The following is a 26,358-nucleotide window of genomic DNA, read 5'->3' on the forward strand; positions in this document are numbered from 1 at the left end:
CGGGTCCAGGTATTTGCACAAAGATGCTGCCTGTGTAAAAGATCTAGAGAGACATGAATAGATGTTCCATAAAGTAAAGTCTGAAGCATTAAAAGAGCTGGAATGGCTTCTGCAAAAAGAATGACACGTCTGGTGAAATGAAAATGGCTTTGATCCAAAGAAAACAGAGTGGAGGCTGTAAAGAAAAGCCAAAATGGAAAAATGGAGATGATTTAAACATTTTTCTTCTCAAGAGAACTATATTCATCACTGTAAAATCCACTTCATTAGAATCAGCCTCGGGAACTGTATCTCTAACAACACTGGGTTCCATACAGACTCTCAGAAGACTCACGTGATTCCCAGCTGGTCTTTGTTCGGGCAACTCCTGAATCATTCCTTAATCCTCAGCTGTCCCCTCTAATCCATCTCCAGTGCTCTGGCCTTAGTGTCTCCCCTCGGCTTGCTCCTTACACCCCCAGTTTTGCTATTACTTCCTCCAATACAACCCCCTTTATTGCAATTAGAAGGAAATTTCAAAGCACAAGTGTGACCTCTTGACTCCAAGACTTAAAACTGAATGCTTCTCACTGCCCCTGGGATAGCCTTTAACCTTCATGTGGTCTGCAAGGCCCTGAATGATCTGCCTTGAGACTTCTAGTCTCTTTGGCATATACTACGTTACAATATGACTGGATTAAAAACTATTAAGTTATTAAATCAAATGTCTTTGACTAATTATTGACACTGATTTTATTACAAGATGGTTAAGTATGTTTTTAACTGTTGCATTTAAACAATGGTTGAATACTCACATACAGTTGTAAGAGCTGGACCGTAAGGAAGGCAGAATGCCAAAGAAATGATGCCTTCGAACTGTGGTGCTGGAAAAGACTCCTGAAAGTCCCTTGGACAGCAAGGAGATCAAACCAGTCAATCTTAAGGGAGATCAACCCTGAATATTCACTGGAAGGACTGATGCTGAAGCTCCAGAATTTTGGTCATCTGATTCGAACAGATGACTCATTGGAAAAGTCCCTGATGCTGGGAAAGATCAAGGGCAGAAGAAGAAGGCATCAGAGGATGAGACGGCTGGACAGCATCACCGATGCAATGAACATGAACTTGGGCAAACTCCGGGAAATGGTGAGGGACAGGGAGACCTGGCATGCTGCAGTCCATGGGGTTGCAAAGAATCAGACACGACTGGGCAAGTGAACAACAACCACAGTTCAAATGATGCAGGTGAAGAAAAACACACAGGCAGAGATATGCTAGTGCGTGGGTTAAGGGCACTGACCACACAGGTTTACTGGTTCCAGGGTACAGCTCACCTTCAACATTACACTCCGAGTAATTCCTTCACTCCCTCACTCCTTCCTTCCTTCCTTTTTAAAATTAAATTTATTTATTATTTATTTTTGGCTGTCTGGGGCTTCATTGCTGCAGGCGGGCTTTCTCTAGTTTTGGAGAGCGGCGGCTGCTCCCTAGCTGTGATGCACAGGCCTCTCATTGAGATGGCTTCTCTCCCTGCAAAGCCCAGGCTCTAGGTGTGCGTGGGCTTCAGTAGTTGGTGGCTCGTGGGCTTAGTGGCCTCTCAGCATGTGGCCTCTTCCCAGACCAAGGATCAAACCTGTATTCCCTGTATCGGCAGGTGGAGTCTTTACCACTGGACCAGTAGGGAAGTTCTCTTTCCTTTGTTAGTTCATTTGTACCTCCTTCCTTGTACAGTATTGCTCTGTATATCAGGTCCTCAGAACTTAGACATCTTGTAACTGAAGTCTGTGTCTTTTGATCAACAGCTCCTATTTCCCCGCCGCACCCTCTTCTCAGCCCCTGGCAGCCACTGTTCTACTCTTGGGTTCTCTGAGTTTGGTTTTTTTAGATTCCACATATAAGCGAGTTCATATTATTTCACTCAGCACAATGTCCTCAAGGTCCGTCTCTGTTGTCACAAATGGCAGGATTTCCCTCTTTCTAAATGATATTCCATTGTATATACACAGGTTTCCTTTATCCACTCATTCATAGATGGACACGTAAATTTATTTATATCTTGACTTGTGAATAATCCTGCAATGAACAGGGGAAAGTAGACAGCAGCTTCTTAACCTCCGGGTGCCTCTGATTCCTAACCTGTGAAGTGAGGATTGTACCTAAACCATAGAGTCACTGGGAAGATTAAATTGAGGTGATGTATATAAAGTGCTTAGTATGGTGTTTGGTTCATGGTAAGTGCTTCATAAGCTTCAACTCACAATGAGCCTTTGTGAATTAGGCATTTTCCCACTTTTCATATGTCAGTTGATCTCATCACCAGGAAACAAAGTTACGTGTTGTCATGTTACAACACAGAAGGGAGTGCCACCAGCTTCTCTCCCAGGTATGCCCACATGTCACCTTCCCCTACCCCCCACCCCACAGCCTTCCTCCCCAGACACAGAGTGCTCCCAGGAGTGCTCCCAGGTTCCAGGTTCCATCTCTTTTTTCGTGCTTACTTCAGTGGATTTTTATTTTTTCCTTAAGTCATTTGGTCCCACTCCAACTCTTTCTGCTCTCAAAAATCTCACTATTTATACAGGATTCTGTACTTTTATCTCTATCTTTAGATAACGATTGCTTTATGCATGGTGAAACAATACATATTTGCATTTCTTAAGAAACCCCTATGGGTATAATGAGAGTACCAGAAAAAATTCCTTAGGCTCTGTATTTTTATTTGAATGCAGATTAATCTTCTCACCTTCTTCCTTCTAAAATGTCTTCTCACTGATATCCCTGGAGGATGAAGGGCATTTTTCTAATAGAAAGTGCTGTTAATTAAAGTGTTGAAAGAAAATACCTTTTTCGTGTCTATTGAACTAGAAAATCAAGCTTAAAGAACAATTCTTTCCATATTTAAAGTCTCATCACATGCAGGATGTGGGAAACTAAATACAGTGATGGTGGGAATATAAATAAAATGATGCAGCCACTCTGGACAATAGTTTGGCAGTTTCTCATAGAGTTATCATACGATTTAGCAATTTCACTTCTAGGTATATACCCTAGAGAAATGAAAACACGTCCACACAAAAACTTGTACGCAGATAATCAGAGCAGCATTATTCATAATAATCAAAAAGTGGAAACCACCCAAATGCCCATCTACTATTGAATGAATAAACAAAAGGTGGTGTGTTCATACAGTGAAATATTATTTGGCCATAAAAAGGAATGAGATTCTGATACTTCTGCTACAGCTCGGATGAACCTTGAAAACATGATGCTAAGTGAAAGAAGCCAGTCACAAAAGGTTACATAGCCTATGATCCCATTTACATGAAATGTCCAAAAGGGATAAATCACAGTAGGAAGACCAGTGGTTTCTTGGGGTTAAGGGGGTTGGGGAAAGTTGGGAGGAGAGCTAAAGGGTACTGGGCTTCTTTTGAGGGAGATAAAAATGTTCTAAAATTGTGGTGATGTTTGCACAGCTCTGTGAATGTACTAAAAAACATTAAACTGCACATTCCAAATGAGTAAATATCATTATATATGAATTATATTTTAATAAAATTGTTACCCCCCAGAAGTCTACCCTATGTAAGGTATTTCATGGAGTGAAAGGGGTGGTTACGCACAATGCAATGAAAAATCTTCCCTCCAATTCTGACTTCCAGGAAGCAACGCACATCACCAGTTTCTTGTGTTTAGACATTGCCCATTCCTTGATCTTACACAGAGCAAGGACTAAGCAATTAAATGGAAGAAACTAGACCCCTAGTGGCTCACCTGGTCACTCCCCCATGTGATACACAAATGATCAGACACATGAATAGTCAAACAGTCTAGAGGAGGAGACAGAAATACGAACAAACAATTTAAAAATAATCAGATGGTAATAACAGGTAGCAAGTACACTTTCATAGTAAGCACAGTATCGGATCAGATCAGTCGCTCAGTCGTGTCTGACTTCTTGTGACCCCATGAATCGCAGCACGCCAGGCCTCCCTGTCCATCACCAATTCCCGAAGTTCACCCAGACTCACGTCCATTGAGTCAGTGATGCCATCCAGCCATCTCATCCTTTGTCGTCCCCTTCTCCTCCTGCCCCCAATCCCTCCCAGCATCAGAGTCTTTTCCAATGAGTCAACTCTTCAAATGAAGTGGCCAAAGTACTGGAGTTTCAGTTTCCTTGCAAAGAACACCCAGGACTGATCTCCTTCAGAATGGACTGGTTGGATCTCCTTGCAGTCCAAGGGACTCTCAAGAGTCTTCTCCAACACCACAGTTCAAAAGCAGCAATTCTTCGGCGCTCAGCCTTCTTCACAGTCCAACTCTCACAACCATACATGACCACAGGAAAAACCATAGCCTTGACTAGACGAACCTTTGTTGGCAAAGTAATGTCTCTGCTTTTGAATATGCTATCTAGGTTGGTCATAACTTTCCTTCCAAAGAGTAAGCGTCTTTTAATTTCATGGCTGCAGTCACCATCTGTAGAGATTTTGGAGCCCAGAAAAATAAAGTCTGACACTGTTTCCACTGTTTCCCCGTCTATTTCCCATGAAGTGACAGGACCGTATGCCATGATCTTCGTTTTCTGAATGTTGAGCTTTAAGCCAACTTTTTCACTCTCCTCTTTCACTTTCATCAAGAGGCTTTTTAGTTCCTCTTCACTTTCTGCCATCAGGGTGGTGTCATCTGCATATCTGAGGTTATTGATATTTCTCCCAGCAATCTTGATTCCAGCTTGTGCTTCTTCCAGCCCAGCATTTCTCATGATGTACTCTGCATATAAGTTAAATAAACAGGGTGACAATATACAGCCTTGACGAACTCCTTTTCCTATTTGGAACCAGTCTGTTGTTTCATGTCCAGTTCTAACTGTTGCTTCCTGACCTGCATACAAATTTCTCAAAAGACAGATCAGGTGGTCTGGTATTCCCATCTCTTTCAGAATTTTCCACAGTTTATTGTGATCCACACAGTCAAAGGCTTTGGCATAGTCAATAAAGCTGGAACTCTCTTGCTTTTTCCATGATCCAGCACAGTATAGGGATTGTGAAAAGGAAGCTAACGTTGCTAAGCTCCTAGAAAAGATGGGCTTCCCAGGTGGTGTCAAGTGGTAAAGAACCCACCTGCCAATGTAAGAGACATAAGAGACACGGGTTCAACCCCTGGCTTGGGAAGATTTCCCTAGAGGAGGGCATGGCAACCCACTAGTCTTGCCTGGAGAATCCCATGGACAGAGGAGCCTGGTGGGCTACAGTCCACGGAGTCGCAAAGAGTTGGACACAACTGAAATGACTTAGTATGCATACTAGACAAGGTAGAGGGAAAAGACCGCTGGAAAATCCCAAGGGAAACAATCAGAGGAGGCTGGGATTTGAATTAGTATCAGGACATACACTCGAAGCTGCCACTAATGGTAATAAAATCTAACTGGTAGAGACTACTTATTATGTTCCAGGAACTATTCTGATATTCTAAGTGTTTAAACCAACTCAGCAGCTCTGCAGCAGGGCATATCATATATGCCATATATCATATCAAATAACCCCGTTTTAGAGTTGAGGAAACCGAGACCAGCACCATGAAATAACTGCCTAGTTCTCACAGCTAGAGAATAACAAAGGCTAGACTGGACCCAGGGCATTGGGTTCCAGAGCCTGTGCTCTCGGGAACAGCCAAGAGCAGGCAGAAGTTCTGAGAAAAGGGTCTGCGAGGAAGAATCAGCAGAGAGGTGGTAAAGGGCAGAATGTATCTCAAAACAGAAACTGACTCACAGAGAACACAAACTAGTGGTTATTTAAGGAGAGCAGGAACCAGGGAGGGACAGTTAGGGCTGAGAGATACAAACACTATGTATAGAGCAGCAACAAGGATATACTGTACAGTATGGAAAATTACAGCCATTACCTTGTGATAACCTATAATGGAGTGTAATCTGCAGAAGCATTGACTCACTATGCTGTACACCTGTAACTGACATAACACTGTAAATCAACTAAGTGTACTTCAAAAGCAGGGGGAGGTGGGAGGGAGGTTCAGGAGGGAAGGAACATATGTACACGGATGACTGATTCACGTTGATGTATGACAGAAACCAACACAGTATTGTAAAGCAATTATCCTCCAGATAAAAATAAATACACTTGAAAAGATGACCAAGACGTGTGAAGCAATGATTCCCAGAGGAAGGCAGGGCGGTGGAGGCTGCAAGCGTGATGGGGGTCTGGGGTGACTGAGGCGTGGATGAGGGACAGAGGAGGGAAGCCCATCTGGGAGAGAGCATGGGTTCCATGGAGAGCAGCCTGCATGTGAGGTGCTCGGGCACATGTCCACTCTGTTTGTGGACAGAGAAAGACGCAGCCCTGAGACTGAACGACACTCATGAGGAAGAAAGGAGAAAGATGTGGCAGTGACCTTGGAGAGGATGCGCAAGGGGTCCTGAGGTTGGTGGAAGTAACCAGAGAGAGAGAGAAGCCACAGCAACACGCTCCAGAACATACCAGCCTTTAGCAAGAGAATAAAATTGGACGAAGTCAGGTCGAAACGTTTTCAGTGGCTGTTTCTGGATGGTATGCTTACGGGTCTTCATTTCCCTCTAGTTAACTTTTATTTTCCATAGTTGCTATATTTTCTACAAAAAAGCCTAACTTTTGAAAGATGAAAAAATAGATTTTACATGGTTTTAGTGTGAGTCAAAGTGTTCAGTCGTGTCCGACTCTTTGTGATTCCATGGACTATAGCCCACCAGGCTCCTCTGTCCATGGAATTCTCCAGGCCAGAATACTGGAGTGGGTAGCCGTTCCCTTCTGCAGGGGATCTTCCTAACCCAGGGACTGAACCCAGGTCTCCCACATTGCAGGAGGATTCTTTACCATCTGAGCCACCAGGGAAGCCTGGTGTATTATATTAAATATAGGTTTTACATAATATGATACAAACTCATATATGCATATATGCCATATACACTAAGTAATGATGAGTCTCTTATGAAACTGAAGATGTGATGGTCAAACAGCCACTTTTATTAAAACTACAGCAAATTAAAATTCCTGGGACTAGCTATAATTTAATCATGAATACATATTTATCACAAATGCTTCACATCCCTAATGAACTGAAAAGGAGCAGACATTTGTCTTTTTTCATTTCTTCTTGTTCTGTTTCTCTTTCCCACTTTCCTCCATTTCTTCAAATCTCAAAATGGGAACAAAGTGCCTGGGAGAGGACAGCCTGGGCCAGAGTCCGGGGCCAGAGTGGGCAATGGATGGAAAACGGAATCTGTCTTTTCCCAAACCACTAGGGCATCATCCATCCATCTGCCACAAGGATCCTAGCTGCTACCCTGGGACCTGGCCAACAGTGGTCGGGCACCATCAGCGTTCCTCCCTGTGTCCCTCGAGCCTCTTTTGGTCTCTCTAGTCACCCAGGGTCCTTTGGCAGCCCAAAGTTATCTCAAATCCCTGAACACGATTTCAGGAGCTGAAATACTCCCTTCTTTCCACAGGGTCCAGGGAGCCATGTGTCACAGCGGCAATTCTGTAATCTCAATTAAAGGGGACACTCAGACGTAGGAAGGAGACCTGTACCTCCTACTAAGTATTTGCCTCTCAAGGAAGAGCTTGTTCAAACACTCAGTCCTGTGTTAAGCAATTTTTTTTTTTTTTTGTCTTCTAAATCCCTTTTAGAAATCCGGTCCCATCACTTCATGGCAAATAGATGGGGAAACAGTGGAAACAGTGTCAGACTTTATTTTTGGGGGCTCCAAAATCACTGCAGATGGTGACTGCAGCCATGAAATTAAAAGACGCTTACTCCTTGGAAGGAAAGTTATTACCAACCTAGACAGCATATTAAAAAGCAGAGACATTACTTTGCCCACAAAGGTCCATCTAGTCAAGGCTATGTTTTTTCCAGTGGTCATGTATGGATGTGAGAGTTGGACTGTGAAGAAGGCTGAGCGCCGAAGAATTGCTGCTTTTGAACTGTGGTGTTGGAGAAGACTCTTGAGAGTCCCTTGGACTGCAAGGAGATCCAACCAGTCCATTCTAAAGGAGATCAGTCCTGGGTGTTCACTGGAAGGACTGATGCTGAAGCTGAAACTCCAGTACTTTGGCCACCTCATGCGAAGAGCTGAATCATCTGAAAAGACCCTGATGCTGGGAGGGATTGGGGGCAGGAGGAGAAGGGGACGACAGAGGATTAGATGGTTGGATGGCATCACCGACTCGATGGACATGGGTTTGGGTGGACTCTGGGAGTTGGTGTTGGACAGGGAGGCCTGGTGTGCTGCGGTTCATGGGGTTGCAAAGAGTCAGACACGACTGAGTGACTGAACTGAACTGAACTGAACTGAAATCCCTTTTATTTATTTATTTTTTAATTTATTTTTTATTGAAGGATAATTGCTTTACAGAATTTTGCTGTTTTCTGTCAAACCTCGACATGAATCAGCCATAGGTATACATATATCCCCTCCCTTTTGAACCTCTTTCCCATCTCCCTCCCCATCCCTCCCCTCTAGGTTGATACAAAGCCCCTGTTTGAGTTTCTTGAGCCATACAGCAAATTCCCATTGGCTATTTTACACATGGTAATGTAAGTTTCCATGTTAGTCTTTCTATACATCTCATCCTCTCCTTCCCTCTCCCCACATCCATAAGTCTATTCTCTATGTCTGTTTGTCCATTGCTGCCCTGTAAATAAATTCTTCAGTACCATTTTTATAGATTCTGTGTATATGCATTAGAATATGGTATTTTCTGACTCACTTCACTCTGTACAATAGGCTCTAGGTTCATCCACCTCATTAAAACTGACTCAAATGCATTCCTTTTTATGGTTGAATAGTATTCCATTGTGTATATGTACCACAATTTCTTTATCCATTCATTTGTCAATGGATATCCAGGTTGCTTCCATGTTCTAGCTATTGTAAATGGTGCTGCAATGAACAATGGGATACATATGTCTCTTTCAATTTTGGTTTCCTCAGGGTAGATACCTAGGAGTGGGATTGCTGGGCCATATGGTGGTTTTATTCCTAGTTTTTTAAGGAATCTCCATACCATCTTCCATAGTGACTGTATCAATTTACATTCCCACCAACAATGCAAGACTGTTCCCTTTTCTTCACACCCTCTGCAGCATTTATTGTTTGTAGACTTTTTGATGAGGGCCATTCTGACCGGTGTGAGGTAATATCTCATTGTAGTTTTGATTTGCATTCTCTAATAATGAGTGATATTGAGCATCTTTTCATGTGTTTGTTAGCCATCTGTATGTCTTCCTTAGGGAAATGTCTGTTTAGGTCTTTTCCCACTTTTTGATTGGGTTGTTTGTTTTTCTGGTATTGAGCTGTATGAACCACTTGTATATTTTTTGAAATTAATCCTTTGTCAGTTGTTTCATTTGCTATTATTTTCTTTGATTATCTTGCTTTGATTTATGTCATCGAGTGTTCGGCCTATGTTTTCCTCTAAGAGTTGTATAGTTTCTGATCTTACATTTAGGTCTTTAATCCATTTTGAGTTTATCTTTGTGTATGATGTTAGGAAGTGTTCTAATTTCATTCTTTCACATGTAGCTGTCCAGTTTTCCCAGCACCATTTATTGAAGAGGCTGTTTTCCCCCATTGTATATTCTTTCCTCTTTTGTCAAAAATAAGGTACCCATGGGTGCATGAGCTTATTTCTGGGCTTTCCAACTTGTTTCATTGGTCTATATTTCTGTTTTTGTGCCAGTACCATACAGTCTTGATGACTGTAGCTTTGTAGTATAATCTGAAGTCAGGAAGGTTGATTCCTCCAGCTCCATTCTTCTTTCTCAAGATTGCCTTGGCTACTCAGGGTCTTTTGTGTTTCCATATGAAGTGTGAATTTTTTTGTTCTAGTTCTGTGAAAAATGCCATTGGTAATTTGATAGGGATCACATTAAATCTGTAGATTGTGTTTGATAGTATATTCATTTTCACAATGTTGATTGTTCCTATCCAGGAACATGGAATATCTCTCCATCTGTTTATGTCGTCTTTGATTGCTTTCATTATCTTATAATTTTCTGAGTACAGTTCTTTTGTCTCCTTAGGTAAGTTTATTCCTAGATATTTAATTCTTTTGTTGCAGTGGTGAATGGCACTCATTTCTTAATTTCTCTTTCTGATTTTTCATTGTTAGTACATACAAATGCAAGTGATTTCTCTGTATTGATTTTGTATCCTGCAACTTTGCTAAATTCACTGGTTAGCTCTAGTAATTTTCTGATACTATCCTTAGAGTTTTCAATGTACAGGATCATGTCATCTGCAAACAGTGAGAGCTTTGTTTCTTCTCTTCCAGTCTAGATTCCTTTTATTTCTTTTTCTTCTCTGATTGCTACAGCTAGGACTCCCAGAACTATGTTGAATAATAGTGGCAAAAGTGGACACCCTTGTTTTGTTCCTGATGTTAGGGGGGATTCTTTCAGTTGTCACCATTGAGAATAATGTTTGCTGTAGGCTTATCATATATGGACTTTACTATGTTGAGGTAGGTTCCTTCTATGCCCATTTTTTGACGAGTTTTAATCATAAATGAGTGCTGAATTTTGTTAAAGGCTTTTTATGCATCTATTGAGATTATCATATGGCTTTTATCTTTCAATTTGTTAATATGGTGTATCACACTGATTTGTGTATATTGAAGAATTCTTGCATCCCTGGAATAAACCCAACTTGATCATGGTGTATGAGCTTCTTGATGTGTTGCTGAATTCTGTTTGCTAAAATTTTGTTGAGGATTTTTGCATCTATGTTCATCAGTGATATTGGCCTGTAGTTTTCTTTTTGTGTGTTGTCTTTGTCTTGTTTTGGTATCAAAACTAGATGGTGGCCTTATAGAATGAGTTTGAAAGTGTTCCTTCCTCTGCAATTTTTTGAAAGAGTTTTAGAAGGATAGGCATTAGCGCTTCTCTAAATGTTTGGTAGAATTCTCTTGTGAAGCCATCTGGTCCTGGCTTTTGTTTTTTGGGAGATTTTTGATCACAGCTTCAATTTCAGTGCTTGTAATTGGGTTGTTCATAATTTCTATTTCTTCCTAGTTCACTCTTGGAAGATTGAACTTTTCTAAGAATCTGTCCATATCTTCCAGGTTATCTATTTTATTGCCATATAATTGATCATAATAGTCTCTTATAATCCTTTGTATTTTTGCATTGTCTGTTGTAACCTCTCCTTTTTCATTTCTAATTTTGTTGATTTGATTCTTCTCTCTTTTTTTCTTGTTGAGTCTGGCTAAAGGTTTGTCAATTTTGTTTATCATCTCAAAGAACTAACTTTTAGTTTTATTAATCTTTACCATTGTTTCTTTCACTTCTTTTTCATTTATTTCTGCTTGGATCTTTATGATTTCTTTCCTTCTACTAATTTTGGGGGTTTTGTTGTTGTTCTTCTTCTTCTTTTTCCAGTTGTTTTAGGTGTAAAGTTAGGTTGTCTATTTGGCGCTTTTCTTGCTTCTTGAGGTAGGATTGTATTGCTATAAACTTTCCTCTTAGAACTGCTTTTGCTGCATCCCATAGGTTTTGAGTTGTGTTCTCATTGTCATTATTTCTAGAAATTTTTTGATATCCCTTTTGATTTCCTCAGTAACCTGTTTTTTATTTAGAAATGTGTTGTTTAATCTCCATGTGTTTGTGCTTCTTACAGTTTTTTTCTTGTAATTGATATCTTGTCTCATAGTATTCTGGTCAAGAAGATGCTTGATACGATTTCAATTTTCTTAAATTTACTGAGGTTTGATTTGTGACCCAAGATGTGGTCTATTCTGGAGAATTTTGCATGTGCACTTGAGAAGAAGGTGTATTCTTCTGCATTTGGATGGAATGTCCTGAAGATATCAGTGAGATCCATCTCATCTAAGGTATCATTTAAGGCTTGTGTTTCCATATTAATTTTCTGTTTTGATGATTGGTCCATTGGTGTGAGTGGTGTGTTAAAGTCTCCTACTATTATTGTGTTACTGTCAGTTTCTCCTTTTATGCCTGTTAGTGTTTGTCTTATGTATGGAGGTGTTCCTACATTGGGTGCATGCTGCTGCTGCTAAGTCGCTTCAGTCGTGTCCAACACTGTGCGACCCCAGAGACGGCAGCCCACCAGGCTCCCCCATCCCTGGGATTCTCCAGGCAAGAACACTGGAGTGGGTTGCCATTTCCTTCTCCAATGCATGAAAGTGAAAAGTGAAAGTGAAGTCGCTCAGTTGTGTCTGACTCTTAGCGACCCCATGGACTGCAGCCCACCAGGCTCCACCGTCCATGGGATTTTCCAGGCAAGAGTACTGGAATACCATTGCCTTCTCCCATTGGGTGCATAGATATTTACAATTGTTATGTCTTCCTCTTGGATTGATCCCTTGATCATTATGTAGTGTCCTTCCTTATCTCTTGTAATCTTCTGTTTTAAGGTCTATTTTGTCTGATATGAAAATTGTTACTCCAGCTTTCTTTTGCTTCCCATTTGCATAGAATATATTTTTCCATCCTCTCACTTTCAGTCTATATGTGTCTTGAGGTCTGAAGTGGGTTTCTTGTAGACAGCATATATATGGGTCTTGTTTTTGTATCCCTTCAGCCAGTCTGTTGGAGAAGGAAATGGCAACCCACTCCAGTGTTCTTGCCTGGAAAATCCCAGGGACGGGGGAGCCTGGTGGGCTGCAGTCCATGGGGTCACACAGAGTCGGACACAACTGAAGCGACTTAGCAGCAGCAGCAGCAGCATCCAGTCTGTGTCTTTTGGTTGAAGCATTTAATCCATTTACATTTAAAGTAACTATTGGTATATATGTTCCTATTGCCACTTTCTTAATTGTTTGGGTTTGATTTTGTAGATCTTTTTTTCTTCTGTTGTATTTCTTGACTATATAAGTCCCTTTAACATTTGTTGTAAAGCTGGTTTGGTGGTACTGAATTCTCTTAACTTTTGTTTGTCTGAAAAGCTTTTTATTTCTTCATCAATTTTGAATGAGATCCTTGCCGGGTACAGAAATCTTGGTGGTAGATTTTTCCCCTTCAGTACTGTAAATATATCCTGCCATTCCCTTCTGGCCTGCAGAGTTTCTGCTGAAAGATAAGCTGTTAAGTGTATGGAGTTTCCCTTGTATGTTACTTGTTGCTTCTCCCTTGCTGCTTTTAGTATTCTTTCTTTGTGTTTAGTCTTTGTTAGTTTGATTAGTATGTGTCTTGGCATGTTTCTCCTTGGGTTTATCCTGTATGGGACTCTTTGTGTCCCTTGGACCTGATTGACTATTTCCTTTTCCATGTGGGAAAATTTTCAACTATAATCTCTTCAAAAATTTTCTCATACCCTTTCTTTTTCTCTTCTTCTTCTGCAACCCCTATAATTTGAATGTTGATGTGTTTGATATGGTCCCAGAGGTCTCTGAGACTATCCTCAACTCTTTTCATTCTTTTTACTTTATTCTGCTCTTCAGAAGTTATTTCCACCATTTTATTTTCCATCTCACTAATTCATTTTTCTGCTTCAGATATTCTGCTATTGATTCCTTCTAGAGTATTTTTAATATCGGTAATTGTGTAGTTTGTCTTTGTATGTTTATTCTTTAATTCTTCTAGGTCTTTTTAAATTGATTCTTACATTTTCTCCATTTTGTTTTCAAGGTTTCAATCATCTTTACTATCATTATTCTGAATTCTTTTTCAGGTAGTTTGCTTATTTAGTCTTCATTTATTTGGACTTCTGTGTTTCTAGTTTGTTACTTCATTTGTGCAGTATTTCTCTGTCTTTTCATTATTTTTTTTAAGCTATTGTGTTTGAGGTCTCCTCTTTTCTGAGGCTTCAAGGAAAGTTGAATTCTTTCCTTGAAGAAAGTTGAGTTCTTTCTTCCTTTTGATTTCTGCTCTCCTATGGTTGGTCCAGTGGTTTGCGTGAGCTTTGTATAGAATAAGATTTGTGCTGGGTTTTTGTTTGTTTGTTTGTTTTTCCTCTGATGGGCAAGGCTGAGTGAGGTGGTAATCCTGTCTGCTGATGATTGGGATTGTATCTTTGTTTTGTTTGTTGTTTAGATGAGGCATCCTGCACAGGGTGCTACTCATGGTTGGGTGATGCCAGGTCTTGTATTCAAGTGGTTTCCTTTGTGTCAGCTCCCACTATTTGATACTCATGATGGGTAGTCTTTTGCTAGTCTAGGGTCTTGGAGTCAGTGCTCTGACTCCAAATGCTCAGGGCTTGATCTCTCCCTAGGATGTCCTCCAACACTGTGCTGATCTCTGGATCTGCTGTGGGACAGATTCTAATCTGGTTCTACTCCTGTGTGTTCTTGCCTCCAATGTCCACAGCTATCAGAGTTAGTGCATTTTCTTTTGTGGGAGCTCTCAATGGCCTTTTATATATTCCATAGACACAGAGTCTGCTTAGTTGATTATGTGGACTTAATTTGCAGCTTGTATAGCTGGTGGGAAGATTTTGGATCTTTTTCCTTAGACACACTGCCCCTGGGTTTCAATTGTGGTTTTATTTCTACCTCTGGGTTTCAATTGAGGTTCTATTTCCACCTCTACATGTGGGTCGTCCCCTGGGGTTTAGCTCCTGAGGCTGCCCTGGAGGGCTTGGGTTTGCCCCTGTGAGGGCAAGGTGTGGAGGTGGTGCAGCTGCTCGTGTCGCAGGGGTTCTGGCAGCACCAGGCACTGAGGGGGTTGGTGGCTAGGATAGCAGGAAATATAGTGCTCTAGAAGGGAATGGCAACCAGTATTGGCCAATATGCTCCAGTATTCTTGCCTGGAGACCCCCCTCTCTGACAGAGAATCCTGGCAGGCCACAGTCTACAGGGTCACAGAGTCAGACACGACCGAAGCGACCCTGTGAGCATAGACGCAAGACTTATTTTTTGCCTGTGGCAGCTCTGCCCCAGTGAGAGTTGAACATTAAGATGGTGCAGCTACTTGGCTTGCAGGGACCCTGGCAGCATCAAGTGTGTAGGGACAGAGACTGCCTCTGCCCTATCAGAGTCTTTTTTCGAGTCTCTTGTAGTTGGCGATCAGAAGGCCTCTTTGGTCAGTTTTTCTCTGTAGCTCCACCTGTTCACTTAGAGGGCACTTAGAGGGCTCTCTTTCCTGGGGAGTGCTGAAGAAGCTGAAATCAAATGGTTCTATGAAGACCTACAAGACTTTTTAGAATTAACACGCAATAAAGGTGTCTTTTTCATTATAGAGGACTGGAATGCAAAAGTAGAAAGTCAAGAGATACCTCGAGTAACAGGCAAATTTGGCCTTGGAGTACAAAATGAAGCAGGGCAAAGGCTAACAGAGTTTTGCCAGAGAATGCACTGGTCGTAGCAAACACCTTCTTCCAACAAAATGAGAAAACACTCTACACATGGACATCACCAGATGGTCAATACCAAAATCAGATTGATTATATTCTTTGCAGCCAAAGATGGAGAAACTCTATACAGTCAGCAAAAACAAGACAGGGAGCTGACTGTGGCTCAGATCAAGAACTCCTTATTGCAAAATTCAGACTTAAATTGAAGGAAGTAGGGAAAACTACCAGATTACTCAGGTATGACTTAAATCAAATCCCTTATGATTATACAGTGGAAGTGAGAAATAGATTCAAAGGATTAGATTTGACAGATAGTGTCTGAAGAACTATGAATGGAAGTTCATGACATTGTACAGGAGGCAGTGATCAACACCATTCCCAATAAAAAGAAATGCAAAAAGGCAAAATGGTGGTCTGAAGAGGCCTTACTGAGAAAAGAAAAGAAGCTAAAGGCAAAGGAGAAAGGGAAAGATATACCCATTTGAATGCGGAGTTCAAAGAGTAACAAGGAGAGATAAGAAAGACTTCCTCAGTGATCAATGCAAAGAAATAGAGGAAAACAAGAGAATGGGAAAGACTAGAGATCTCTTCAAGAAAATTAGAGATTCCAAGGGAATATTTCATGCAAAGATGGGCACAATAAAGGACAGAAATGGTATGGACCTAACAGAAGCAGAAGATATTAACAAGAGGTGGCAAGAATACACAGAAGAACTGTACAAAAAAGATCTTCATGACCCAGATAACCATGATGGTGTGATCACCCACCTAGAGCCAGACATCCTGGAATGCAAAGTCAAGTGGGCCTTAGGAAACTTTACCACGAACAAAGCTAGAGGAGGTGATGGAATTCCAGTTGAGCTATTTCAAATCCTAAAAGATGATGCTGTGAAAGTGCTGCACTCAATATGTCAGCAAATTTGGAAAACCCAGCAGTGGCCACAGGACTGGAAAAGGTCAGTTTTCATTCCAATCCCAAAGAAAGGCAATGCCAAAGAATGCTCAAACTACCGCATAATTGCACTTATCTCACACACTCGCAAAGTAATGCTCAAAATTCTCCAAGCCACGCTTCAACAGTACATGAACCGTGAACTTACAGATATTCGAGCTGGATTTGGAAAAGGCAGAGGAACGAGAGATAAAATTGCCAGCATCTGTTGGATTATCAAAAAAGCAAGAGAGTTCCAGAAAACCACCTACTTCCGCTTTATTGACTATGCCAAAGCCTTTGACTGTGTGGATCAAAACAAACTTTGGAAAATTCTTCAAGAGACGGGAATACCAGACCACCTGACCTGCCTCTTGAGAAATCTGTGTGCAGGTCAAGAAGCAATAGTTAGAACTGGACATGGAACAACAGACTGGTTCCAAATCAGGAAAGGAGTACGTCAAGGCTGTATATTGTCACCCTGCTTATTTAACTTATATGCAGAGTACATCATGAGAAATGCCAGGCTGGATGAAGCACAAGCTGGAATTAATATTGCCAGGAGAAATATCAATAACCTCAGATATGCAGATGACACCACCCTTATGGCAGAAAGCAAAGAAGAACTAAAGAGCCTCTTGATGAAAGTGAAAGAGGAAAGTGATAAAGCTGGCTTAAAACTCAACATTTAGAAAACTAAGATCATGGCATCTGGTCCCATCAGTTCATGGCAAATAGATGGGGAAATCAATGGAAACCGTGAAAGACTTTATTTTGGGGGGCTCCAAAATCACTGCAGATGGTGACTGCAGCCATGAAATTAAAAGATGCTTGCTCCTTGGAAGGAAAGCTATGATCAACCTAGATAGCATATTAAAAAGCAGAGACATTACTTTGCCAACAAAGGTTCATCTAGTCAAAGCTATGATTTTTCCAGTAGTCATGTATGGATGTGAGAGTTGGACTATAAAGAAGGCTGAGCGCCGAAGAATTGATGCTGGTGAACTATGGTGTTGGAGAAGACTCTTGAGAGTCCCTTGGACTGCAAGGAGATCCAACCAGTCTATCCTAAAGGAAATCAACCCTGAATATTCATTGGAAGGACTGATGCTGAAGCTGAAGCTCCAATACTTTGGCCACCTGATTCGAAGAACTGACTCACTAGGAAAGACCCTGATGCTGGGAAAGATTGAAGGTGGGAGTAGAAGGGGACAAGAGAAGATGAGATGGTTGGATGGCATCACTCACTCAATGGACATGAGTTTGAGCAAGTTCTGGGAGTTGGTGATGGACAGGGAAGCCTGGCGTGCTGCAGTTCATGGGGTCGCAAGGAGTTGGACACAACTGAGCAACTGAACTGAATTGAACTGGTCTGGGGTCCTTCTCTGTTGTTTGGCGTGTCAGGCACATACAGGGACCCCTCCCTGGCTGGGGTCCTACTCTGTAGATCAGCTCTTAAGGCACTTAAAGGGGCATCCTGGGTGGGGTCCTTCTCTGTAGCTCAGTGTGTCAGGCATTTGATGGGCCAGCCTCCCTATTGTTCAGCTGCTGATGCTGGCATGTGAGAAGAGAGAGGCTATGGTGGTGGCTCCACCCCTGCCTGGCTTTCCTCCACTGGCATTTCCCATCACGGTCTCCTCCCTCACATCCCCTCAACCTGTCTCTCTGCAGTTAACAGCAGCCCTCACCCTGGGATTGCTCCACAATCCCTCCAGCTCCTAGCTGCTGCACCTTCCGGGAGACCAGTGTTCCTGTCTGGGGTATGTATGGCTGTGGCAGGAGCTGTCTGATTCTCATTCCATTTAGGCTGCCATAGATCAGCTATTTCACTCTCAGCCTTAAATGTTTCTCCTCTGACTCAGACAATTGCCCTGCTGTGGGGCTAGGACCCCTGCTTCAGTTCCCCCATCCGCTGAGGGCAGGTCCAGTCCTGCTAATACTCCTGTTTACCCCCCCTAGTTCCTTCGTCCTACTGAGTTTTGCGTGGTCCTATATCTTCTTTTCCGCTGGTCAGGTACTCCTGCCTGCTCTCAGCTGATGTTCTGCATGCACTTCTGTGTCTGAAGGCATATCCCTGATGTATCCGTGCAGAGAGATGTACTCCATGTTCACCTACTCCTCCGCCATCTTGTTCTGTGTGCGTTAAGCATCTTATGTACATTAACTCATTGAATGATGCCTTGCTACAGTCCTGAGAGATAGAAATTGCTTTTCTTATTTTACAGTTGAGGATATTGAGGCTCAGAGATGTCAAATGGCTCTCCAGGGTCACACAGTTGGCAATTCTCATTGGGAACACGGAGGAGGCTGCAGCTTTGTCCAGGAGGTCTTACATTCTGCCTACTCTGTGCCTCAACCCCATGCAGGCCTTGTCCCCTTACCCAGTCTTCAATTTAGTATGATGGTTTCCAGCCTATTGTCCCAGTTCATCAGTGAATCTTTACTTGGAGAAATGCATAGGTTGGTAAAATAAATCAACCATTTAGGAAACCCATGACCATACCAAAACAAAACAAATCTCATTGAACTATGAATTGTAAATTCACAAAGGAAATGAAATTTTATTAAGCTCATGTCATGTTCATCATTTTGAGAAATGTCACTGAAATAATGTGCTCCTGAAAGAGTTACAAGGAAAAGCTCTATCTTGATGCTTTTTGCTTCCACACAGCTACTATTCACGGGATAATTAACTTTATCCAGCAAATCAACTCATCAGAACATTGCATTCCTAGCTCATTTTGTAGATTTTCAGTATTCACTGAATTACTTTTAACATCAGTTGCTTTACATTCATTTCACAACATGTTCGCCAGAATCAACATTTGAAGAATAAAGAGAGTTTAGGGGAGGGAAAACCAGGAAAGAGAGAAAATTCCTTTCATATTTTCATACAAAACCTAATTGTTTCCTTTGTACTTATGATGATTGACTTCACCTTTATTTGTCAGTTAGCCAAACAAAATGCATTTACCTCTTCTAATCTTGGCTCATAAATCAGTTCTTTCAGCTCCTAATTACTTTGGCTGTTCTCCCTTGAAAACCTTCTAATTTGTCTAAGACCTTCTCTTAGGGAGAGAAGAGCATGTACTTGCTATCTTATGTGCAAACCTTATTGTTCAGTCTCTAAGTCGTGTCTGACGCTTTGAGACCCCATGGACTGCAGCACACCAGACTCCTCTGTCCTTCACCATCTCCTGGAGTTTGCTCAGATTCATAGCCATTGAGTTAGTGATACTATCTCATTGAGTTAGCGATACTACCTATCTCATCCTCTGCCTCTCTCTTCTCCTTTTGCATTCAGTCTTTCCCAGCATCAGGGTCTTTTCCAAAGAGTTGGCTATTCACATTAGCTAGCCAAAGTATTGGAGCTTCAGCTTCAGCATCAGTCCTTCCAATGAATATTCAGGGTTGATTTCCTTTAGGATTGACTGGTTTGATCTCCTTTCTGTGACTGAACATAAATTGGGATAAACTCTAACCAAGAGTAGGGTTATAATATTACCTAACACAAGATTTTACTTTAGACTGTATTAGACTATAAATAATTATTGAAAGCATCTCAAGTGTTTTCTTTTATGGGCTTGCTGAATTTTCATTTCTAAGCTCATCTTGGAACAAGTGACTTTGTTTCATTAAAATTTATCACAGGACTTGCTCAACCCAAATGAATCAAAAAGAAATCCAACAGGACATTTGAGCCTTACGGAGACAAACACTTGGCTGAATTTTCAACTTTCTCATAGTCACTAAGACTTAGGAAAGCAAATTTCATGATTCCAGTTTATATTCTAACTTCAGAAGCATAACCAGCTTTGTAAAAAGATGTCCTCCACAGGGACTTCCCTGGTGGTCCAGTGGGTGGGAGTCCACCTGCCAGTATGGGTTACATGGGTTTGACCCCTGGTCCTGGAAGATCCCTCATGCTGAGGGGCAACAGAGTCCATGCACTCTAGAGCTGGTGCTCCGCAATAAGAGAAGCCACCATAGTGAGAACCCACGCACCACAACTAGAGAAAGCCCGAACGAAGCAATGATGATCCAGCAAGGCCAAAAATAAAACATAAATAAATGAAATTAAAAATAAATAAAAATACTTTAAAACAAATGTCCCACAGTACCTTGCCATACTCCTTGCCTCCCCAAGTGTGAAATATTAATCACACCATCACCCATCCAACTGGGCAAACCACAGACTCAAGAGGCACCCTTGATGTCTACCTCTCTTCTTCCCTGGTATCACCAAGTCCAATCCATCAGCAAACGTATCCCCTCCCCGACATACACCCTGAGTCACCATACTTCCAGCCCTGCTCAGAGTGCTACCTGCATCTCCTGACCAGACCAGAGCAGTTAGTCTCTGTACTGTCACCTTGTCCCCAGTCATGCTAGCCCCTTTCCATCTTTTATTGACTTCCCTGTGCTGTTAGGATGAAGGAAAACAGTTATCACACAGCTTCATAAAGCTCTGCATGATCTGAGTTCCTTTCCATATCAGAGAGTCAAGTCACCCACATTCTTTTCTCCTTGTCCCTTCTCTAATCCAGTGACTTTTTTTCTTAAGAACTTTTTTTTTTTTTAATGTGGACCATTTTTAAAGTCTTTACTGAATTTGTTACAATATTGCTTCTGTTTTATGTTTTGGTTTTTTGACTGTGAGGCATGTGGAATCTTAGCTCCCTGATTAGGGATCAAACCTGCACCCCCTGCATTGAAAGATGAAGTCTTAACCACTGGATTGTCAGGGAAGTCCCCAGTTCCGTGACTCTTAGCCCTGGCTGCCTACTGGCCTGCTTTAGGGAACTTTTATCCCATCCTCCAGAGATTTTTTTTATTTAGTTGATGTAGTTTCATCACCATATGCCTCATGCGTGTTATAGTACATAAATATTCTTTAAATGTTTAAGGGAGAAAGGAAGAGAGACCAATGAATTTCTCCCAGAAATTATGAGGTAGAATAATTAGGATGACTCACTTCTCCAATAGCAAAGTGGGAAAGCTGTGCAGATTGCATATTCATGCACAATTCCATTTCTCAAAAAAATTACTAGCCCTGGCTGTGTTGTTTTCAAGATCCTTCTATGAAATGTTAACATGGAATGTAGACTCTAAGCACATTTGAAAGCTGAATGCTCAGTTTTGTCCCAAGCCTATTACTTCAGATCAGATCAGATCAGTCGCTCAGTCATGTCCGAATCTTTGCGACCCCATGAATAGCAGCACGCCAGGCCTCCCTGTCCATCACCAACTCCCGGAGTTCACCCAGACTCACGTCCATCGAGTCAGTGATGCCATCCAGCCATCTCATCCTCTGTCGTCCCCTTCTCCTCCTGCCCCCAATCCCTCCCAGCATCAGAGTCTTTTCCAATGAGTCAACTCTTTGCATGAGGTGGCCAAAGTACTGGAGTTTCAGCTTTAGCATCATTCCTTCCAAAGAAATCCCAGGGCTGATCTTCAGGATGGACTGGTTGGATCTCCTTGCAGTCCAAGGGACTCTCAAGAGTCTTCTCCAACACCACAGTTCAAAAGCATCAATTCTTCGGCGCTCAGCCTTCTTCACAGTCCAACTCTCACATCCATACATGACCACAGGAAAAACCATAGCCTTGACTAGACGAACCTTTGTTGGCAAAGTAATGTCTCTGCTTTTGAATATGCTATCTAGGTTGGTCATAACCTTTCTTCCAGGGAGTAAGCGTCTTTTAATTTCATGGCTGCAGTCACCATCTGTAGAGATTTTGGAGCCCAGAAAAATAAAGTCTGACACTGTTTCCACTGTTTCCCCATCTATTTCCCATGAAGTGATGGGACTGGATGCCATGATCTTCGTTTTCTGAATGTTGAGCTTTAAGCCAACTTTTTCACTCTCCACTTTCCCTTTCATCAAGAGGCTTTTTAGTTCCTCTTCACTTTCTGCCATAAGGGTGGTGTCATCTGCATATCTGAGGTTATTGATATTTCTCCCAGCAATCTTGATTCCAGCTTGTGTTTCTTCCAGCCCAGTGTTTCTCATGATGTACTCTGCATAGAAGTTAAATAAGCAGGGTGACAATATACAGCCTTGATGGACTCCTTTTCTTTTTTGGAACCAGTCTGTTGTTCCATGTCCAGTTCTAACTGTTGCTTCCTGACCTGCATACAAATTTCTCAAGAGGCAGATCAGGTGGTCTGGTATTCCCATCTCTTGAAGAATATTCCACAGTTTATTGTGGTCCACACAGTCAAAGGCTTTGGCATAGTCAATAAAGCACAAATAGATGTTTTTCTGGAACTCTCTTGCTTTTTCCATGATCCAGCAGATGTTGGCAATTTGATCTCTGGTTCCTCTGCCTTTTCTAAAACCAGCTTGAACATCAGGAAGTTCATGTTTCACATATTGCTGAAGCCTGGCTTGGAGAATTTTCAGCATTACTTTACTAGCGTGTGAGATGAGTGCAATTGTGCGGTAGTTTGAGCATTCTTTGGCATTGCCTTGCTTTGGGATTGGAATGAAAACTGACCTTTTCCAGTCCTGTGGCCACTGCTGAGTTACTTAATCAGTATTAAATAGGACTTTTAACAAAACAGAGTTACAGTCTATTTTTATATCTATGCCTCCAATAATTTCCTGTTTTTTTTTTTTTAAGATTATGATTTGCTTTATTTTATTTTAAGCATTTATGGGTAAACAGATCCTCAGGACTCAGAACTCATGACTACTATCACTGTAACACACAATTTTTCTATTGGAGGCAATGAAATGTAACAGAAAAAGTGAGGTGTCCTTCCTCAATTGCTACTTGACATCTGCAAAGAAGAGGACAAAGCAGTGTTGAGAGGAAGGCTCTGGGCAGGTGCTGAAGCTCACTTATCAGAAATGTAGCCCAGTGATGTCAGCAATTATGACTGGTTACTAAGCACAAGGGAAAATGCCAGATTGCAAGTGTTCACTCAAAAACAGTCACACAAAAATCAAGTTAAGCCTACACATCCAAAAGTTCACTGCATATAATTTATTACCACAGCCAGGAAAAATTAGAGCTCCATATACCTCCAGTCTGTCTGCCATTAAGAACAAAGATCATGGTTTCATCTCTATAACCCCAACCACAATGCCTGGCACTTAGGGGGTTTCTAAGAACTATTTGTTGCCTGAATTCATGGAACCTAATTATGAACTTTAAAAATCCATCACTTAAGGTTATTCCATATTAAATGGCAGTGATGAGGTCCAGAATATGCCATTGTGGCATAAAAATCATTTTGAGCTGAAGGCATCTGAGAATAGATGCCTTTTTTTTTTCTCCCTGAACTCCTTTATCTGCCTGAAAGCAGAGCCTTTCAAAAAAGAATTGAATTGTCATAAATCCCCTTCCAGGAAGATGACTCTTACTACCTGAGACTAGAAGCTTGCACCACACTAAATAGATCTTGTCATGAAATATCGTATCTCCATCTATTCTCCTAAGAGCCTGTCAGTCTCTCCTAAAAGCCATTTGTTTTCTCATAGGTGCCCTTCCCATGTTAAGGTGATAGGCGTGCCTGTGCTCAGTCATTTCTGACTCTTTGTGACCTTTTGGACTCTAGCGGGCCATGCCCCTCTGTCCATGGAGGTTTTCAGGCTGGAATACGAGTGGGTTGCCACTTCCTCCTCCCGGTGGTCTTTCCAACCCAGGGATCGAAACTGCATCTCCTGTGTCTCCTGCACTGGCAGATGGATTCTTTACCACTAAGCCATGGGGAAGCCCCAGGGTGATATGGAAGCCCCTAATTCTAACTTGCCTTCTTGAATCACATTTTTCTGTGAACTTGGCCTGAATGTACATGAATTTTAAAAATCTATCTTTTCTCTTTCAAATCTATCTTTTGTCAGTTTATTTTGAGGGGGTGGTTTTAGTCACTAAGTCATGTCCGACTCTTGCGATTCCATGGACTGCAGCCCACCAGGCTCCACTGTCTGTGGGATTTTCCAGGCAGAAATACTGGAGTGGTTTGCCTTGGTTTCCTTCTCCAGGGGATCATCCCAACCCAGGGATCAAACTTGGGTCTCCTGTACTGCTGGCAGATTCTTTACTGACTGAGCTACCCACCAAACTAAACATAAGTGGTTAGAGGAAAACTTTTCCTTCCTGATAGCAGTATCAAGGAAACCATGATTCCTGACTACCTCTGTCAGACCCTGAAGACATGCGGTCCAGATAAATGAAGGAGAAAACAAGTGGAAGTGAAAAGCATGCAAAACACAAATATGAAAACTGAAAGAAGGCAAGTCCCAGAGTCTATAAAATTCAGTGAAAGGCTTCCTAACACACAACACCCTCAATAGAGCCAAAGCCCTACTTCATACTGAGTGGCTTCAAATTAATCTTTGAGATGGTTTTATTTTTGTTTTCTGATTAGTAAAAAGATTAAATTTGTAATCAGTAAATAGCCACTGATGGAAATCATAGAATTACACACTTTTACAGCTGGAACATGGAAGCTATTAACACAAGAATGTTCAAAGCTCATCCTTGCTCCTGCTGCTAAGTCGCTTCAGTTGTGTCCGACTCTGTGCGACCCCAGAGACGGCAGCCCACCAGGCTTCACCATCCCTGGGATTCTCCAGGCAAGAACACTGGAGTGGGTTGCCATTTCCTTCTCCAATGCATGAAAGTGAAAAGTGAAAAGTGAAAGTGAAGTCGCTCACTCGTTTCCAACTCTTAGCAACCCCATGGACTGCAGCCTACCAGGCTCCTCTGTCCATGGATTTTCCAGGAAAGAGTACTGGAGTGGGGTGCCAATGCTACCAGCAATTAAAGAAATGCTTGTTTAAAAACAGTAAGAAATTTTATGCTTTTCCTATTAAATTAGCATCAATTTTTTAAAAGTCAACATCCACAATTAGCTAGGATGCAATGAAATGAGTATTGCTGCAGAGGTGGGTGGGGACTGGGGCATAAACTGAAAGGCAATCTGGATGTCTGTGTTAGACTCTTTTAAGATGGATCCAATGCTGGCCCAGGCATTTCACCCTGTGGGGTGATTTCCACGTCAATTATCAAGCATCTGAGCAATGAATTACGTTACATTGTTATACACAAGCCAAAAAAAGCTGGATACCACCAAAATGTCCAACACGAACAAGGTGAGAGTGGAGTTGTTAACAGTAGGGGAAAGATAGGAAGAAAAATGGGTCAAGCACTAGAAGAGAAGGATAAATTTGAGGACTTGAAGTCTGAGGTGCTTATGGGACATATTCAGACTGGCAGAAATGGAAGCCTGATGCAGAAGAGATATAAGACCAGAGAGAAAGATCTGGGACTCAGTCTTGGACAAGACAACAGGACACAGAAATCATATTCTCTGACAACAGTGAAGATCCTGGGGAAAGGTTTCATGAATAAGGCTGATTTCAAAGGCACAATTTAGTACAAGGAAAAAAGTTCATCTGTCCCTCCCAGAAAAGAAAAATCTGAAAGGAAAATGTTGAAACTGTAGGCGATCTAGCTATTATTTTTCTTTATACTCTTCTGTATTTTCCTTTTATTTTTTTTTAAAAAGAGCAGTTTCTTCATTCAACTCATATTTATTAAGCGACTATAATTTCCAGCCTTTTCCTGAATGATGAATATATATTTTTCATTACTTAAAAATTTTTTTTAATCGAAGATGTTCTCGCTATTATTGCCTTGTTTTACAGATAAGGAAGCATTGACAACACCAAGAGAGGAACTGACTTGCCCGCACAGCTTCTGAAACCCATCCTGGAGCTCCAAAAGAGAGGCAACAGAAAAAGAGGTTTGGTTTGCAACCAAACTCTCTGAATCACAGCTCTTCTACAAGGTGAGGACACTCTATAAATGCAGCCATAAATGTGTGCTTAATCATATACCTTCCACTCCCTTATTATAAGTAATCACCGTCATGGCATTTTACCAATAAGTTCCAGAGCAAAATATAATTTTCTCTCTTGATCATTTTGAGGACTTTTTGTCCTTCACATAAAAGGTATTCTGCATTCTCTCAATTAAAAAAAAAATGATATTTTTGCCAGCCACTGATGCTGCCAGGTTTTTAATGTGAGTCCACCCACTCCAAGCTGTGTCTGTGTCTGAATACAAATATATATATATTTGAAAACTGACTGAGTTCTTTTAATTCACTTTCTTATCACAGGATGTTGTAA

The 26,358-nt window shown here is 41.6% G+C and overlaps 1 protein-coding gene across 1 annotated transcript in view; it reads right to left on the reverse strand.

Moving 5' to 3' along the window:
• DPYS (dihydropyrimidinase) overlaps positions 1-26,358 on the reverse strand; it is a 100,831-nt gene that overhangs the window by 70,432 nt on the left and 4,041 nt on the right. The window lies entirely within an intron of this gene.

The sequence above is a fragment of the Bubalus bubalis genome, chromosome 15, assembly GCF_019923935.1.
Source record: "Bubalus bubalis isolate 160015118507 breed Murrah chromosome 15, NDDB_SH_1, whole genome shotgun sequence".
NCBI classification, from domain to species: domain Eukaryota; kingdom Metazoa; phylum Chordata; class Mammalia; order Artiodactyla; family Bovidae; genus Bubalus; species Bubalus bubalis.